The 8,035-nt window shown below is 34.5% G+C and overlaps 1 pseudogene; it reads right to left on the bottom strand.

Moving 5' to 3' along the window:
* Positions 1–1,467: 1,467 nt before the first annotated feature.
* On the bottom strand, positions 1,468–3,368 carry LOC122591800 (annotated as a pseudogene).
* Between the last annotated feature and the right edge of the window lie 4,667 nt (positions 3,369–8,035).

Below are 8,035 nucleotides of genomic sequence, written 5' to 3'. Positions count from 1 at the left end.
TTTTTTGTTATTTTTTTAGATTCCTTATATTATTACAGTAGTATATACACTTTGTTATCTAAATAAACAATCACAATCATTTTCATATACATTCATTTAATTCACACCTTCATACCAATCATACTAAAATCATCACCAAAAGATACCTACTACAATTTAAAGGAGGGCATGAAAGTGTACTAAGTTTTGTTGTATCCAACTTGCAATCTTTATTGCATTTATTAAACTCCGTTGTTTGTTTAATTTTTTGATTTTATGCATTAAGCTTTGATTATATTGTTATTGTATGTATCAAACAATAAATGACGAAACCATTTGGAGCAGACCAGGAGGAAGGAAAGGGAAAGTAAGTTGAAAATGAGGATAAGCAAGGAACATATTAGAATTAAGAAATGAGGGAGTTTTTTAAATTCTCATATAGATCAAAAAACATATGTTTCACTTTCAAAGCCTCACTTTAGCAAGGGCCCAAATGACATATTAGCCTCTCAATTTTCTTGCCAACTATTGCACTTTTTCCTTTTCTTCTTCCATCATTTTAGTAAATCATATATCAAGAAAACACAAAAATAAAGCTGAAACTATATTTTATTTTGTACACACAGATATTGAACTAAAATACCAAATGATAATACATACAAAAGGAACGATGAAAAACATCTTACTAAAATACAAAACGCATAATAACTGAAAAGTTCATTTCGTTTCAAGCCATTTTCATTTAAATTATATCCCAATGTAGAATCAGGCTTGCAACCGATGTCATAGTGGTTTCCCAGAGCAAGCAGCACAAGATGAACTACTTGCAAAATGTTGGTTCGGCGGACAATCTTAACCGAAGTTCCACATTTGGAACAATGTGACCCTTCCCAAAACCACACCAAGGCAATGAGTAACTACTGACCTTGTTGACTAGCGAAATCCGTGACCTATTTTGCAAAATCCTCTACCCCTGGCTTCACAAGGCATTTGCGTTGGGGGAATAATAACACCAAGATTAATTACTGAGATCAATTAATTTTAGACCAATTTAAAATTTTAATAATTAGTACAACTAATTAACCGAGATTTTATTTTATCATTAACATGTCAAAGGGTAATGATACACTCTTGCATCACCATAGGAAAAATGCAAGCGTAATTTACTAATTTATACCATTTACTAAGACGACGAATTGGTTAATGGTCAAGTCCCAAGTGCACAGGAAAGAAGATTAGTTAGCATCAGGTGACCACATAAGAAGAAAGAGTGTTTGGAGATATGAGAAATCATCTAATTGGCTAAATGAGAAAAATTGTTGAATGCGATAGTTATGTAATTAATAATGATCTTAATAATAACTCTTTAGTCTTTACCTGTTCTTTCCAATGTGATTCTTCTTTATTCTATATAATCAGAATCAGAGGTGATTTAGATAAGACAGATAAGTAAGATCCAGAGAATGAGCTAGGTTGACATTATGGAGATTAGCTCTTTGCCATCTCTTCTTGCTCATCTACAAACTCGAGAGAATCACCATAATATCTATGAGCTTCTTGCCTCATACTTTCTGAAAGGACGATTTCTCCTTTTGATTCTAAATTATGGACTAATAAATTAAATGTTGACCTATCAGGATCACAACCTACCTCTTTCATCAACTCATAGCAATCCATGGCAAGTCTAATCTTGTTGTAACCGATCAAAGTTTCCAACAACACATTAAACTACTCCGTCTTAGCTCCTACTTGACCCTTCTCATTTTTCAAGTCAAGAAAAATAATATCGACATCATTATGTAAGCCATTCCTTGCCAAGGCCATGATTACTTCAGCATATAGAGATACCTGAGGTTTATACCAATTTTCCTTTTGTATCTCCTCAAACACCTACAAGAAGAATAGTTAACTTAGATACGGGTACCATGAGTTTTAACTATAGTTAAACATAAATCCTTGCAATGATATGCTTTAAAGAGATAGTTTCTAATCTAACAGGTAAACCAAATAAACTGCGGTTTGGCATGATTGTTTTTCTCTCAAGGGAAAATTACAATCAATGGCAACATACGTCCATGTAATATGTAATTCCGACAGTTAATTATATTACGTTGATATGGGTTATGCATTATCTCTACGCCGGTCAAATGGGCCAAGGCAAACAGATTAAAAATCATCCCAAGTCTATTCAAATGCATAAATCCTTTGTAATCACTTAAATTACATATAAAAAATAAATGTAGATTACTAATTTACTATTGTAACAAACATATAGTTGTTTGGTCTGTTGTGATCATATTTAACACATTAACTATCTGGATAAAAAATAAATGTTTGTGGCTTAGCCCAACCCTGCGTGTGCCTTTTTACCGGCATTAAAAGCTACCCATCTTGTCCAAACTTGTACTGAACAAATGATGACGTACCTTGCTTAAACACTATTAATGCTAGTAAATAAGCCAAAGTTTACTAATGCTAGTTAACCTAATGCAGGTCGCAGCCTTCTTGGGTGCTTGGGAATAGCTATGGCCAACTACCTATGCCGTAGCCCTTCTCCTCCTTGCCGCAGCCTGCTCGCTACTTGAATGTGACCACTACTAAAGCTCTAGGTTGGAACTTCATGACGTCGGTTATAACGACATCTAACAAACCCTGCAACAGCTTTGTCTCTTCCTCGCAAGGGACAAATGCTTACGTATAAAACGACACACCGAATAACGTCTCTCTGCAAGGCGAACGTCATGGTTGGGGACCAACGTGCTGACCTATCCTCAACCCCTATAAATACCCCTTCATTGGCCTACTTCTAGGACCAATGAACAACACACAAAAACACACACATTCTACACTTGGTGGCGTGAGATCAACACCTTGATTTCATACCAGCTGGGAATCACCAACAAGTCTAAAACATCTTTCAAACCCCCTTTTTTCCATACAAGATTAACCCCAAGACCTTAAGTGAGAATCCTCGCTTAAAAAACAACCATTACCAATCCACAGTTTGCAAACTTACCATAAGAGCTAGCAGGGAATGGTCTTGGCGTAGTAGTTCACGGAGGATGGCCATCATATCAAACTTCAATAATCTGCTAAACTTGGAATGAATTACTTCTTGTTGTTTGTCTGAAGATTTGGATGCACGTTTGAGTGCTTCAGCTGTTTGAATGGCTTCGATGCTTAGATTTCTGTAAGGGTTTCCTGTTCTTGCTTTTGTCCCTCATTGTTACTCTCATCCGAGCCCCAACACATGAGCTTCCTTGGCTCTTCTTCTCAAATTCAAGCAATGAGTGGTTTAAAAGTTCCAAATTTTGTGTGAAAGTAGAAGACATTCTTGTTTGTGTGGAAACAGTGGAATACCCACCAAAATTCATACTCCTGATTGCCATGGGTTGTCTTCAAATTTCGACTGAAATTCACATTACTTCTTTTCAGACGCAGTGCACACTAAGAAATGAGTATATTTATGTCCAAATTTAGTGGTGGAAAACGGATGGATCGGTTGGACTACATGTCAAAATGGGGTATTGGCTTAAGGCTTAACCGGATAAGGCTCACCTGCTAATACCCTTTTAGTCCAATCTGGAATCCTTTTAATTAATACCTATAAATGCTGTTAAGAGTACTACTATTTACTATAATTTAGTTACATATAAAAAGAGAGCCCAAAACAACATATTAGTTTACACAAACACGTTGTATATCATGAAAATTCAGAATCAACTGAACAAATTATGCGTAAAGAGGGGGGTTAAAGAAAAGAGTTAATATCATTAGTCTAACTTGAAAGTAATGTTGAATAATGAAGTCGACAAAAAACACATATGCATGTTATAAAACTAACATTTGTCGTTCAAAATAGTCAATGAATTCTTGGTCAAGTTGTACAAGGTTGGAGGCTTTGCCTCTCTGAAGATTTTGGGTTTACATCCGGGCATTGGAGTTCAATTACTATAACTCGAGTAAAACAAGAAGTGTTTTGTGTTTTCCATTTTCCCCTCACTCAACCCATTGAAGGAAGTTCAACTCGATCTTAGGAAGGTCCTACATAATACAAAAACGAGATGTATCTGGTGCTATATATGTTTGGGCACTTTGGCTATTATTGTTAAACTGATTTAATACATAATTAGAAACTACAATAAACGACATCAATTGTGGGGCCTATTTTATTAACAGAAAAAAGAAAAAAAAAGTGTACCTGTTGATGTTGCTGCTGGTGGTCGCCTGATGTTGGGCTACTGCGGGCTTGCTTCTGTTTTAACCTGCTGTTTAAAGAAACAATATTCAGGGCCGATAAAAAGTTAGAATGTAATCGCCTTCTTTACCCTGTTTTATTTACTCGTTTTGACAATCAGACTCGGCTCAATAATTACAACATTTAGCAAGTCTAACAATCTAATTAACATTATTAAGCGTATCACTACCAGTTTTAAAACCCCTTAACATTAGTGAACTAGTTATATCACATAATCCTAATTTTTGCTGGTCAAACTATTATGATGATAACAAAAGACCCAAATTTATAAAACCTTAGTTGTGTATATGTCTCATCATCACCAGAATTAAAATAAGATTAATAAAAACCCTTTCCTTTCAAGGAGCTGAACAACATGCAACATTCCTAAAATAAGATTAATACACTACCTTATGAAAAATGTGTGTTATATACCCTCTCTTTTGGAACCAAATCGAATGAAAGTGAAACTGATGCAACATAAGATTGTGTTAAAATTATCTTGATTAGAATAACGAAAGGGTTCTGAGAGGGATTGGAAGATTACTAGGGAGAAGGGGAGGAAGCAATAAGTGAGAGACAGCTATTTTTTTTTTACTTTGATTTATAAACTAAAGTTTAAAGTCTAGGAAAATTACTCCTGAATTTTTTGTCTTTTAACATTGTACACTATTACGATTATTTACTATTTTACTTAACGAGCAATGGTACCCGCGCAATGTGTTGCTGAGATGGTGGGGGTGATAGGTCACAAGAGGTGATAAGTCATAGAGTGTGATAGCCAAATGCCTTAGCCGTACGGGCTCCGTACTCGGATTTAAAAATTCGTCGAAAGTATATCGAATGACATCTCCAATAAAAGAGCATGAAATTTTAAGATTACCCGTACAATTTTTATAACTTATTGATATACAGTTTTTGAGATAAAAGATTTTGAATAAATTAGAGGAATAAAATGATTTATGGAGGAGGGTATTAATAATGAATGGTTGACATTTGAGGGGAGAGAAAAAAAATGAGTAGTTGGGAGTTAAGGGTAGTATAATTATATTAGGTAGAGATAGGGATGAGCCGAAAATCCCAAGTCTCGAGTCCCGTCCCGGTACCAGGAAGTGGTACCGAGTCCCAAGTAGGATCGGGACCGCTATTGGAATTTGATGGTTTTCGGGATTGGGACCGGGAAAATCCCGCGAACTACGGGATTTCCCGGTACCGTCCCGATCCCGCCTTATTTGGGACCGGGACCGGTACCACATTTTTAGGATTTTCGGGACCGGTATTGTCGGTACCGCGACCGGTACGGGATGGGACCGGTCCCACGCCCATCCCTAGGTAGAGATGTTTAAATTAGTGAATAAAGAAGAAGAGTAATTTAGGTAGTTCAAATCATATTTTGAGATTTTAAAAATGGGCAAAATACTTTATAAGATAGTATATACTTAATATATGATGTTATTCAGTTTTAATTGGAAAATGGGACATGTTAGACTATGATAAAACGGCTAAATTTTACAGCTAAAAAGATTGTGTTATTCCCTCCGTCCCATATTAAATGTCCAATTTTAACTTGTCAAGTCTTCTGTTTGCAACTTTGACAATAAATATCTTTTTTTGTGTTATATAATAGTTGACGAAAGTTATATAAATGAAAAGTACATTGAAAACTCAATACGTCTATATATTTTATATAAAGTGTTATATGATATAGACAAGTATTTTCGCGGTCAAAGCTTAAAGAAGAAGACTTGACAAGTCAAAATTGGACATTTGATATGGGACGGAGGGAGTATTTGTTTCTCAAAGTTTATGAAAAACAAAATGATAAAACCTGTTAACCAATCTTCCTAAAAATCCTCTTAATTATGTGATCATGACTATTGGTGGAATCAAAGGAAGAAATTAGGAGAGAAAATGAGTGATTACACTTGTCTTGATTTAAGATTTTTATGAGAATTATTAGGCTATTTATTAATAGGATTTATCATTTTCCTAAAAATATCATACATCTCTATTAGCTTTTATAAAAGGAATCTAATAAGACAAGTAAATAGACATGAGGCTCCATTCCAAAATACTCCGAATTATGTTTCACATGAATTAAACTTGTACGATCAAAGCAACTTTACAAATTAGCTTTACTCAAAAATCGATTGATTTAAACCTCAAAGATACATCGACCCGGATGAATAAATCAAATCCGAAAACTTGAATACTTAATGGGTCAACATGATCTTGGAAACTCAACCCAAAGCTCGAAAGTGCATAACCTCGGGTAGATTCCTAAATCCGCCATTGGGAGTAAGGCGGGAGAGTCGCAAGGCAGAAAGAATAAATGTGATAAGCTTCTTATTCTCCTCACATGCTTTTCAGTTTTCAAGGAGAGGTATCTTTTTAGCCGCCTGGAAGTTTTGATGTATCAAATAGATAGCTACAAAATTGGGGTCCTTTAGTTTTTGGAGGATTGGGATCCTCTAAAGTTATTCATAACTTTATTGGTAAAGTTGTTAGTCTTAACCCTTGAATTAAAATCAAGGGTCAAGATTCAAAGATTATCTTTTAATCTTGATCTTTGATTTCAATCAAAAGATCAAGATGCTTTCAACTTTACTAGTAAAAAAGTTGAAAGCAACTTTAGAGAATCTCTATCCGTTTTTGGAAACCAAATTCCATACTTGACCTCAATAACCGGTTGGGCCGACCCTGTATACATATAAAACAAATATTATTCATTTATTCTTTTGTTATGAAACAAGCATATTGATGTATTAAAACATTCCAAAAACAAGTTACACAAAATGACACCAAATCATTATTATTTTTCCAACTCTAAAAATGATAGATATAGAATTATAGATATTCAACCTATACTTTTGTTTCAAGAAACTTGAATATATATCTCAAAAATAAATAAAAGGTCGTAATTATATATATATAATATATAATAATCTATATATAAGTTAACAGCTTAATTTAGATTTTATCACCATATAAATAGAATCACCGAACATTTTTGTCTTAATCATTTAATTTCATTTTAATAAAATTTAAAAAAATTAAAAAAAAAATGTTTACATATCTATATTTCTATACTACATAACTAGCTAATCAACCCGGGTTTAACCCGGGCTTTTTAACTAAAATTTTAAAAGAAAAAAAATCTTAAAAAGCGTATATAATTTTTGTTATTGATATATTATAACTCGGCTTGGAGATATTAAATTGATTAACACAAAAATTTATATATGTTAGTACTTATTGCATTAATAAAACATAAAAAGACATTGGAATTTATATATGTAGTTGCCAGAAAACTAAAAAAAGTGACCCTTTTTTGTAAAAAATATAACTTGGGCTCAGAATTTGGGGGTCGGGAATTTCGAAAGTCGGAGACGCCATGGCTGCTAACCCGACGGGTTTACCCCGCCAAGATACACCCCGGATCATCCGAGTCCCATTTTTACGAACATTTGTATCATCATCCCCTTTTTTTCTGGCAACCTAAAAAACTGTTCAACGATATCATCATCGGCTACGAACTACTTTTTACGGCTACCTATTGCTTTAATGGAACAAAATTCGGCAACGCCGCCAAGGAAAAAATCCGGCAACGCTATCGGTAACACTACCAAGGAAAAAGCCGGCAATGTAAATAAATAAATATACATATATAAGCAGGAAGTCTAACCGGAAACCCAAAAAGGGTTCGCCAGAAAACATCTTGCAGTAGCAGAGCAACAGCAGCAAAGGGCTCACCAGAAAACCCAAGAAAGGGTTCGCTGGAGAACCGATGCAACATGCAGGAGCACATGAAGAAGCAAC

Source organism: Erigeron canadensis, chromosome 3 (genome assembly GCF_010389155.1).
Source record: "Erigeron canadensis isolate Cc75 chromosome 3, C_canadensis_v1, whole genome shotgun sequence".
Taxonomy (NCBI): domain Eukaryota; kingdom Viridiplantae; phylum Streptophyta; class Magnoliopsida; order Asterales; family Asteraceae; genus Erigeron; species Erigeron canadensis.
This window is presented reverse-complemented; position numbering and strand designations above follow the sequence as displayed.